General features: G+C 39.3%; 1 long non-coding RNA gene across 3 annotated transcripts in view; it reads left to right on the top strand.

Moving 5' to 3' along the window:
* Positions 1–12,089, top strand: part of LOC126936035 (uncharacterized) — an 87,224-nt gene that overhangs the window by 57,403 nt on the left and 17,732 nt on the right. For all 3 annotated transcript variants that reach the window (XR_007719373.1, XR_007719372.1, XR_007719371.1), the window contains one exon: positions 6,941–7,018. This is a non-coding gene — a long non-coding RNA (uncharacterized LOC126936035). The remainder of the gene's footprint in view (positions 1–6,940; positions 7,019–12,089) is intronic.

Below are 12,089 nucleotides of genomic sequence, written 5' to 3'. Positions count from 1 at the left end.
TTATCTTATGTAAAATGCTGATTTACTGAGCATAAGTGACAATTCCTCTACTCCTTTTCTCTTGCAACTCGTAGATTACCATATTCTCCCTCTTTTCCCATCAGCCCACTTTCTTTCTTTAAATATTGAAGTTCTCAAAATCATTTTTGGAGAAAAGCCACAGACTTTAGACTGTTTCTGTAAATCTGTGTTCTTTTCTTCTGGGCATGTCCTTAACCTTGGCAAAATAAATTTCCAAATTTATTGAGACCTACCTCAGATACTTTTTTGTTTACACCAGCAAATATTAGAAGCAGTTCCATCTGTCCTCAATGCAACACTGAATCCTAAATCATAACTGAGTGTGCTCATATCAAAAAGCACTCTCGTTTTCACGCCCCAGCCTCAACAGTATAACATCGTCAACACCTTACCTTGGTTTACAATGGTGATAGTTCCCACAGCTCCTTTAGTAGGAGGCTATCACTTCCTGGAGGAAAGTTCACATTTCTCTGCTTAGGTTACATTGAAACTAATTTTGTTTTTATTTTTTTCTGGATACAATAATATTGGAATGAAACTTGTGGAAAACCATTATTTTGGAAGACATCAACTCCAGATGTTCAATTGCCACATAAAATACACTGTCCCCAGTTACATTTGAAATTTAGGTAAACAACCCCCCATTTTTTATTTTACTATAAATACACCCCAGATGCATGGGGAATACTCGTATAAAAAAAGTATATCTTTATTGTCTGAATTTCAATTTATCTGAACATTTAAAAAAAATCTCAATAACCTTTTTATTTTAGAACAGTTCTATATTTACAGAATTTATATTTACAGACAAATTGCAAAGATAGTATGGAGATTGTCCATATACTCTATACACAGTTTCCCTCATCATCATCATCAAATGTTAGTATGACATATTGGTTATGATTAATAAACCAATATTGGTACATTGTTAACTGAAGTCCATACTTCGGATTTCATTCACTCATTCAGTTTTTATTTATTTGTTTATTTTATTATTATTATTATTATTTTTGAGACAGAGTCTTGCTCTGTCACTCAGCCTGGAGTGCAGTGGCACAATCTCTGCTCACTGCAAGCTCCACCTCTGGGGTTCATGCCATTCTCCTGCCTCAGCCTCCCTATTTATTTACTTTTTGAGATGGAGTTTTGCTCTGATGGTCAGGCTGGAGTGCAGTGGTGCCATCTCGGCTCACTGCAACCTCCACCTCCTGGGTTCAAGCAATTCTCCTGCCTCAGCCTCCTGAGTAGCTTGGATTACAGGTGTGTACCACCACGCCTGGCTAATTTTTGTATTTTTAGTAGAGATGGGGTTTCACCATGTTGGTCAGGCTGGACTCAAACTCCTCACCTCATGATTTGCCCTCTTCAGCCTCCCAAAGTGCTGGGATTACAGGCATGAGCCACCACACCCAGCCACCCATTCAGTTTTTGACTAATGTCTTCTTTCTCTTGCAGCCTACCATCTAGGATACTACATTATATTTGTCTCTCAAGTCTCCTTAGGCTCCTTTTGTCTGTCACAGTTTTTCAGACTTTACTGGTTTTTGGTTACCCTCAGAATTTTAAGAAGTACTGGTCAGATATTTTGTAGGTTATTTCTTTACTGGTATTTTTCTGATGCTTTTATCATGATTACACGAAGGTGACATGTTTTGGGGAGGAAATCCACAAATCTAAAGTGCCATTTTCATGACATCTATCAAAGGCATATATAGTATTAATATGACTCAACTTTGAAACTTATTTTTTTTGAGATTCTGTGTTTGGGGGTTACTGTGTTCTGAAAATACAAAAATGAGACACTTAGATCTCATGCCATTATACCTGGAAACATTTTCTTTATCTCCATTTGTCCCAAGACATTACATTTAGTAAATGCATGTAGTCTGTTTAGGGAATAGATCATCAATGCTCTGTCTATCATACTATAAAAACATCATATCTGAGAATATATTGTTCATACAGCTAATATTCATTAATATTTAATCTGATGGAAACACCCAAAGGGTAAATTTTTCTATTACCTTTCTATCCATAAATTTATTTAAATGTTTGCCAAATTATCTTTCTTTCTTTTTAATAGCCAAGAAATAAAGAAGGAGATGATGGCTCTGGGTACCAGCTGGCAGATTTTCCACATAGTATAAAGCAGTATATACCTATAAAAACATAGTTATTGAGACATCTATAGTCAGCTCCCCAAAGAGAGTGAAATCCACATTGTTCAGGTTGCAGTTATTGGAGTAAGCAATCTAAGAAGGGCTCCAGGGGAATTGGGAAATTTCTGAATCGGGGATGTATATGAATGCTAATATTGACAACCCCTCTTATTATTTTTCTATATAGATGAGTTCATCTGTCTATACAGATGAGTTTGTTAGACTCTATATCAGTCTAGCAAATATTTATTTTCCTGGATATCTTTTTGAGTGTTTTGTCCTAGACCACAAAGTTCATAACTCTTGCAGCATCTGCTACAATATTTTATCTATTTTGCCAGTCATTTAGAAAATACGGTACTTTTTACCCTGTGGGCCTTTGCTATTACCTGAACTTGTCACAGCTTTTAGAGGCTTTCAAAAGTTTTCTTTATTCCTTTGTGATCCCTAACTTTCTGCTTGTTGACATCATTAAACACTCTGCCCAGTATTGAACTTGGTAAGGAAATAAACGAAATAATACAAACAATATTTGTTGAAACACTAGTATGTGCTAGGCATAATGGTAAGCTCTCAGATAACAAAAATAAATAGCACAAAATCTCAGGATCCAGGGTACTCACATCAAATCGTAGGGTTAGAACTGCATACAGTGGTATATACAAAGCGCTATGCAAAAATATAAGACAAATGGGCAGGAATGGAGAAGTACCAAATACGTGTTCACACAGAAAAATAAAGAATAAGTAAAATGTTATGTAGTGGGGAAGAAAGCAAAGATACTCTGGAAAGAGAGATTAAATAATACATTTTACAAAAATATGAAAGAAGAGCATGCTATACCTCAGGAATAATAAGTAGTTTAATGAGATTGAAACACAATGGATACAGAGAGAGAGGTAAAGGTAAAGCTAGAAAGATAACATCTGGTTGGATCACAAAAAGCCTGGGTCATCATTCTAAATGTTGTGAACTTTATTTTAAGCATGAGTAAATCGCAGCTTCTTGAAAGCTTCATGGGTAGCTATATGGAGAAGAAAGAAATAAAAGTTAAATGACCTGCCCTGAGAGAGATGAAAATCTATTTGAGAAGGCAACACTTATGAAAACAGGGTAAGGCATAATTCAAAATGGAGTATGGTCAAGTGGAAAATCCTGATCTAGAAAATATACGATTCACAACTACTGAAGTCCGTTTAATCATTTTCTTTACTCCAGCTAGGGCTCTCTTGTAAGGCATAAATCAACCACTTCAATCTCTGCATACCATGGCCCCCGAAATCTTTCAATGATTTTCTAATGCTTATAGAAAAACAAAATCAAACTTTTTATGCAAGTCTTAGAAAGCTTTACACTATAGTTATAAGCAAAATTCCTCTTTCTTTCGGCATTTCGGTCACACTGGCTTTTAAAGGCCCCCATGTAGCAATATTTACCTTTACTATAAGGCCTTTGCATAGGCTGTTCCATATGTCAAAATGCCCTTCCTGTCCTAGCCCTTCTTTCTTGTTCATAATTCCAAGTGTTTAAGCTGAAACGATACCTTTGGGAAAGCTTTCATCAGCCTCCCTAACTTTTGCAAACCTTCACCCTTCAGTTTCATAATATAGTATATAGTTCTTCTTCACAGTGTCAGTGGCAATTTGACATTATTGGTAGTGATTTGCTGTTTGACTCTCACTAGACTGCAGGCTTCATGATAGCAGGATCCATATTTGATGATGATCACTGTTGCATAATGAGCACCTCAAACAATCTCTCATGTGCAGTCAATATAAAGCAAGCATTCTAAAATAAATGGTCTTCACATACATTATCTCTGTATTTTTTCTTTAGTAGTAAACACTGCACACTTCAACTCTCTTTTTGTCCTGAAATTTAGCCCCCAGGGTTGGCTTAAAGTCTCCTATGCCTATGAAATGTTGCATTTGTTGCCCAATTTTAGAGATGTTAGGAAGAGTTTTCTAAAAAATTATACCTTGTAAATGAGTTAATTATTTTTGTTTGGATTGTGGTGATTCTGTAATTGTAGATTAATTGGTTCCATCTGCTCTGTGATTTTCCAATTAATAGGTAATAGCTTTCAAAAGTCAGTTCGTTTCTGACATGTGTAGGAATGTATTTAAGATGGCAATTTTTCCCCCTAATGGTCTCTGTTGCTACTTTTTTTTTTTTTTTTTAATCCTCTTCGAGTCTTGAGGCAAACAGCACTTTTTTTTTTTTTTTCCTGTCAGTTGAGGCCTTTCCAGGACAAGTCTTTCTGAACAGAGTCATAAACTTTTTTCTTTGCCATTGGTGTTCTAGGTTCATTTATTATTTGCCGCTGTTCCCAGTACTGATTAATGACAGTAATTTTTAAGGCTAGAGGTGTTTTATTATTTTTTTAATTTAAAAATTGACTGACTGTTTGATTAAGTTTTCTCCAGCTGAGTTTTCATATTAATAGAGATTCCTGGCTGCAGAATGCCTGCTGTAAGTGGAAGGGGAGTAGGAAATAAAGGGAGGAGAGATTTCAAAATTATTTAAGCATATATATTCAAGTCTATCTCTTCCTACAAGAAAGCTGACCTTAAATGTTCTATTACCTAATTGTAGATCTTTATGAAACCCTTGAAGTTTTGGAATACTCTGTTACCTTTTCCTCTTGAGATATTGTGATATAATAAAGAATAGGTATCTTTATTTTGTTTCCTGGCACACTACTTCTAAAATATTTGAAATCTCCAGTGATGAGTCTTTTTTATGCTAATGAGATGACTGGTGGCTGGGTGCTCCTGGAGAATGGGGGCTGGCAGCCAGGGAACCAATCAGGTGATTAGAGGATTACAACTCAGGTGATTAGAGGATTACAACTCTTGTCCCACCACTGACCTCCTGGGACTGAGAGGACCTGAAGGTTGAGTTGATCACCAGTGATCAGAGATATTTAATCATATCTAGTAATGAAACCTCCAAACAAACACAAAAAATGGGTTTCAGAGAGCATCCAGCTTGGCAAACACATAGTACTGGGAGGGTGGCATGTCTGGGGAGGGCATGGAATCTCTGCACCCTTCCCCCATACTTTGCCCTATGCATCTCTTCTATATGGCTATTTCTGAGTTGTATCCTTTGTAATAAACCAGGAATCTAGTAAGTAAACTGTAATTCTGAGTTCTGTGAACCATTTTAACAAACAACTGATACTGAGGAGGGTATAAAACTCTGATTTATACCTGGTTTGTCAGAAGCACAAGTAGTGACCTGGACTTATGACTCACATCTGAAGTGAGAGTGGAGGACAGTATTGTGAAGTCCTTAATCTGTGAGATCTGCACTAACTCCAGGTAGATAGTGTTGGAATTGAATTGAACTATAGGACATATAGCTTGTGTTCCCAGAGAATTGGAGAATTGCTTGCTGTGGGAAAAAATCCCTTACATCTGGTATCAGAAAGAAAGTATTCTGGAAGTATCAGATGTAAGCATGGCAAAGAGAAAAGAGTTGGTTTTTCATTATACCTCTTTATCATCATAAATATCATCATCAAGGTTAAATAATTTTTAAAACTTTCCAAGTATTAACTTAGGTAAGTTTGCTAAACAGTGGCAAAATGTTGGCTATATGGAAACTAGTCAAGTAGATAAAAATTTTCATTTGGACCAGTGTTTTCTCTGAAAAATGAAAATAATATACTATAAAGAATGAGAACACATACTGTCAAATGATACTAATTTATTCATTTGCTTATTCATCCAACAACTACTTTTAACATTTACTACATACCAGAAACTATTCTAGATGATTGGCATACCTCACCAAATAAATCCATCATAGGTATTTGAGCCCTTATTAAGCTTACATTTTAGTGTAGGTAAGACTTTCACAAAGTACATAAAGTAAATGAGTAAATTAAAGACATTCACTTCAGGACATAATGGAGTTAACAAGGACTGGATTTATCTTCCTGTGAAAAACAATTAGAAAATCAGATCAAATATACAAAACAAGGGTTTTCAGACAATGGAAAGCAGGCAGCACAAAACTCAATACCTGAGAGAACATTAACAAACCCTGTGATTACACAAACTTACTGTATAGAAGCAGTTTCCAGGCCACAAGGCAGAGGGGAAGAATTCAAATAAAGCCCACACGTTTTGTTGCGGCGAGAAATCAGAGTAGAGAATATACAGAGGACAAAATTGCTAGAATTTATGGATGAGAGCAGTGGAGTCAAATGTAAAAATGTGACATACAAAATGGCATCACTCTGGTTGAGAGCTCTAAAATGGAATAGGAAAGCCATTCTAGAAAGGACTACCTGCAAGGCCTGCAACGTTGCAAAAACAAAACAAAACAAAACAAACAAACACAAAAACACAGGAAATTGCCTTGAACTTTTGAGCTCGGCCAAGCCACTACAACCACAACATCCCAGAAAATAGCTGAATTTCACCAGCACTGCAACTCCTGAACAGAAACAACCCATGAAATATGGACACATGTACAAAGCTAGCTGCCTTCAACAATGATAATTCTTTCAAAGCAACTTGTGTCATCACTTTTAGCTTCCTTTTTAAAACCTCCTACTGCTGTCCATCTCTTTGGAACACAATTTAGCATCTAGTCAAATCTGTGTCTCACAAATTGTAATTCTTAAGACCCCAATAAACACCTTGACTTACTGCTTTACAGTTTGGTCTTTTGCCTTTTCTTGGTCGACACTATATGGTGTTCAAATAGAGTGGGATAAAAAGTGATTCTCCTTTTCCGTGTTCCAGTGCGACTGCAGACTTGAGCACAGAACCTGCAAGAACCTCTTGTGTTTCGTCGCCTCCCAGATGCCCTACACCTTGTTGGTGAGTCCTCTTATTTCCCTCACCTCCCACTTTTGTTAGAGTCGGGCCTTTATTGAGGGTCCTTTGTTGCCAGGTAACGAAAAAAGGGATTTTTCCCCTTTTGGGGAGTACTCATGGGGACTTTATTTCTAAGGGTATAGGTGCTGAGTCACCCTCTTCTGGAACCTCTGCTGGTTTCATGCACAAAAATTATAGTACTTCATCTTGTAAATTTCTTTCTCAATGGACCAACATCAGTAGAAGTGTTCTGTAATGACAGTGATGAACTGGGATCTTTTGATTTCCCAAAATTTGTTTTCCTTCCTGGACAATTTGAGTAGCTAAATGGAAAGATTAAACAGCCTGAAAGGAACTTCTACTTTAATTTGTTATCTTGAGGTATCTAAAAGACTCTAAGAATCTGAACGAGAAACTGTAAGAGATATAGATGCCAAATTAAAAACTTGGGGGGGGGGGGGATCACAAGCTTCTAAAAAGAAAAGAAATCCTGAATCAAATATGCCTTTATCTATTTTTCATTATCCTGTGTCACCTACCCCTCCTAGCTCTACCCATCCCATACCACTGACACCCTCTGCACCCTCTTGCTCATATGGTGAAAACTTATTGTAAACCTTAAAATTATTTCCCAGGTTCAATGAAGAGGCTTATTGAATTAAGTTACTATTAGAATATGTACGCCATTGGAAATTCTGGTTGTCAGTGGCCAAAAGAGCGATGTTTTAAATTTGAATGACTTCTATATTTAAAAAATATTTTCTTGATCTCTCATTTTAAACAATTGCCTTATTTGTATTTATGGAAAGATCAAATAACTTTTAAAAAGATGCTTAATAGTGTCATGACTAGACTTAGAAATTATCTCAATATAATAAAAGAGCAGACTCTGACCTAAAAACAAGTTAAAATCCCTTCTATGCTCAAACTACCTCCCTTGATTCCCTGTGGAATTTGAAAAATAAGACACTCCACCCTGTGGTCTAGTGGCTGGGATTTGCACTTTCACTGCCAAGGCTCAGGTTTGATTCCTGTTCAGGGAAACAGTCTCTGCAGATGTAAGTCCTTTAACTCAGCAAAAGAAAGACTGAGTAAAACATTGGTCAGATATATTTGTGTGACTCTTGACTTTTTGGGATATCTATTTGTTATCGATCCTTTCCCTTTCTTTTCATTTCCTGTGTTATCAACTATCTCTTTTAGTTTTTCATCTACAGGGCACATGGTCAGTGTCTGTGTGGAGAAGATCAGCTGAGAAGCTAAGATTCTAGAGAACATGTCCAGACAAGACAAAAGTGTGTATTGTATCCCAGTTGTGGCTAGCAAAACTTTCGTTTCTTTGGCGTGTCTTTGAGTGGTTCTGGATGTTGAGAGGACTCCTTGGCACCTCTTTGAAGAGGCTTGTGCATTCTTGGTTAAGGTATAACCTTAGTTAAGGCTTTTTTGTTTTGATGAGTCCTTTGGACGATACATTTGGTAAAAAGTTCAAAAGCCAAGCATATTGGATTTTTTTCCTGGATAAAATCTAGATTTGGAAAAAAAATTATAAGAAGTCAGCTATGGTTAGAAGTCAGCTTAATGAAAAGATGATATTCAGGCTACATATATATATGTGTGTGTTATATATATGTGTGTGTGTGTATATATATAAACAGAAAGGTCCATATATACATATATGTATATGAACCTTTCTGTTTTTTTTCTTCCGGGTCCTGTTTCTGGGATTTTTTTTTAAGTCAACTACAGCCACTTTTTAATTATATATTTGTTCCTTCTGTTTGCTTCTTTTTTTGTTGGCATAATTTTTGCTGAGAAAAGTGTAAAAGTCATTGGCCTTTCTGGGAAATTTAAAATCTCTAAATTAGCTCTTCTAAGACTTGTTCTTTCATTTCCTTCCACTTCTCTTTTCTCTTTTCCACCTTCAATTCAACATAAATAGATCTGGAAGAAATGTCTAGGGACTCTGAAACTTTTTGAGGAAAGTGAAAAAAGGTACCACAAATCTCCTTTTTAGGGTTTTGTTTTCCTCATGGAGCTCCCAAAACAATGTCAAGGTTTTCCTCAGTTCTAAACTTCTGCTCTCGTTTGCATTGAATGACCTAATCTTTTTGTTTTTGGGGGTACCTGGTATTGATGCAGAATGGGGGCAGGGAAGTACTGGGAGGAGAAGGGTGGGTCTCTGTCTAGGGCTCCACATCCAGGGTTATGCCCATGGACCTAGCTGAGGACAGGCACGCCTGCCTTTGCACCCAAATGTTGCATTTCCCAAGACCACCCTGGCCTATCATGCCCCCATCTTGTGCCCATGGAAACCCCAAGACCCTAATGGGCAGATGCACAAGTGGCTGGACATCGAGAGGAACACATCAGCGGAAGAAGACACAAGCAGCTGGATGGTGAGAAGATATCAAGGGGAGCACACAGGCAGAAAAGCACATGACAGATGCTGACATGCCAGCAGGCCATCGACCAGGGGAAGGAAGTGGAGTTTGGCCAGGGCAGTCAGAGGAGCCTGAGCAGCCTGACTCCACGGAAAAACTATCTCCCTTCTGGCTCCCCCATCTGCTGAGAGCTACTTCCACTCGATAAAACCTTGCACTTATTCTCCAAACCCATGTGTGATCTGATTCTTCTGGTACACCAAGGCAAAAATCTTGGGGTACAGAAAGTCCACTGTCCTTGATATAAGACAGGGGTCCAGTTGACTGACTAACACAAGCTGCCTGTGGACAGCTAAACTAAAAGTGTGCTCTGTAACACATGCCCACTGAGGCTTCAGCTGTAAATGTTCACCCTAGACACTGCTGTGGGGTTGGAGTCCTTGAGCCTGCCCATCTGTATACTCCCCTAGAGGTCTGAGCAGCAGGGTGCTGAAGAAGTGAGCCACATCCCCATTGCATGCCCTGCAATGGTGAAAAGGGAACTTTTCCCATTTCAACTGGTGGCTCGTCCAGGATTGTGGAAAGTGAGTGTGAGTGAATGTGAAACTGTCAGGTCTGCCTCTTTTCCAAGACCCTGCCACCTTTCTCTCTTTCCTCTGAGTAAGAGGCTCTGTTTCCCTTCAAAGAGTTTTTAAAAACCCTGCCCTAAAACCAGGCCAGTCAAAACCCCCAGATTTTGCCTCTTTTTCTCCCTCACACGATTTAAAACAGCTATTATCTCTTTATGTTAAAAGGTTTGCTACAGGCTGTGGCAATAAAATGAGCATTTGGTTCAGCTGCCAAAGGTGCAAATCAGACTAATTTTTCCTATAGATGCCATGTATGCCTTCACCTGGACAGTCACAGGCACACATAGCTCAGGGTATCTCCTCCTGCCCTTTACCTTCCCAGCTCTGGCACCTGGGCATGCCCACAGCAGGCAAAGGCCTAGTCCAACGGCCATGAGTGGCCAGTGGACGGGCACTTCTCACCTGCCACTCCAACAGAAGATTTCTGCCCTGGCTGAGGAATTTAATCCAGTTTGAACTGTGGGGAAGGATTAGAGGAATCCACACTCCACCTGTGTTAAGTGAAGGATTCTTCCCCAAGATCTTCCCATTTTGCCCCTTAAACTGTTTTTCTTTTTTATTTTTTTTCTTTTCTAAGTGAGAGGGCTCCCCACTGCCAGCTGTGTTTCTGATTGGTAAGTTAGCAGAGGAAGAAGCACAACCCCTGCTGGCTGAGAAATGCAAATATAGTAGGGGACATTTGAGACACTCTAAAGAGATAAAAACAGCCTCTAAAATATCTTTTCAGTCCCAAATTTGATTCCAAGCTTCAGGCTGAAGTCCTAGAAAGAAAAAACCAGATCTGAGGTATCCAAAGCCAGGAAACAGGCACAATGTAAGTGGGCAAGGCCAATTCCTGCTGACTCAACCCCATCCCATGGAAGGAGCCCGTACTTCATGGAATAAACAGGCCCAGGGAACTCAAGATTTGCCGACAGCAGGGAGAAATGGAGGCATAGGTGAGGGTGGTTAATTCCTATTATCCAAGTTTTCCCTGCTTCATGGGTACATATTGCATTAGTACCTATGGCTGGCACCTGCCAAGGTCACTAGGGCTCAGGGATAAGGGATAGAAAGTGAAGAGAGGATGCTTGCTTTCTCTCTCCATCACACGCTGAGTGTTAGCTGAAAGAAGGAAGGGAATGAGGGACACCCCTATTCCCTGTCTTTCAGAATGGGCAACCAGTTCTCTTTAGCACCCCCGGCTTTAACTTAAATAGAGTAGATCCTGAACCATGGGGACTGCTTTGACTCTCAGAATCTGGAGGAAAAGCGCCTCATTGGCTTCTGCACAAGAGTTTGGCCAAATTGTGATTTACAGGGAGGACTGGCTTGACCTCAGGAAGGAAGCATTCATTTTGATACCGTCCAGCAGTTGGAACTTTTCTGTAGCTGTGAGGACAGATGGTCTGAGGCCCCATATGTGCCTTACCTTGCAAGGTAATTGAGACCTTTGCCGACAACATAGGATTGATCCAGCCGTCCTGTTTGCCATCTCAGGGAAGGCTGCAAGGGGCAAGCCCAGAGGATTAAAGACTCATGTCCCAGGGGTACCCCCAGCAGAGGAGCCAGCTCCCTCAAGCCCTGCTCCTCGAGGTCCACCTTGACCTTCCTATCCAGCTTCAGCCTGTCACTTTCCCCCTCCTAGAAATACTCGCCTTAAGCCCCAGTCTCATTATTTCCCCTCCAGTGAGTGCCCAATGAATTTGGGCCCAGTAAGGTCCAGGTCCCCTTCTCCATACAGGCCTTAAAGCAAATTAAGGAGGATCATGGCAAATTATCAGATGACCCTGGTAGAGATATAGATGCTTTCCAGAATTTCACTCAAATATTTGAACTCTCCTTGAGAGATGTTATGTTACTTTTGAATCAGACCCTGCTGGTCACTGAGAAACAGGCTGCCCTGAAAGCAGCAGAGAGATTTGGGGATGAGCTTTGTGTCACATATAGTGTCGGGGAAGGGGGTAAACATTATCCAACTGGAAAAGAAGCAGTACCAGTGCATGACCCTAAATGGGATCCCAGTGATGAGATGGAAGATTGGAAGAGGAGACATTTTCAGGTATGCATAATGGAGGGCTTACA

Source organism: Macaca thibetana, chromosome 14 (assembly GCF_024542745.1).
Source record: "Macaca thibetana thibetana isolate TM-01 chromosome 14, ASM2454274v1, whole genome shotgun sequence".
Lineage (NCBI taxonomy): Eukaryota > Metazoa > Chordata > Mammalia > Primates > Cercopithecidae > Macaca > Macaca thibetana.
This window is presented reverse-complemented; position numbering and strand designations above follow the sequence as displayed.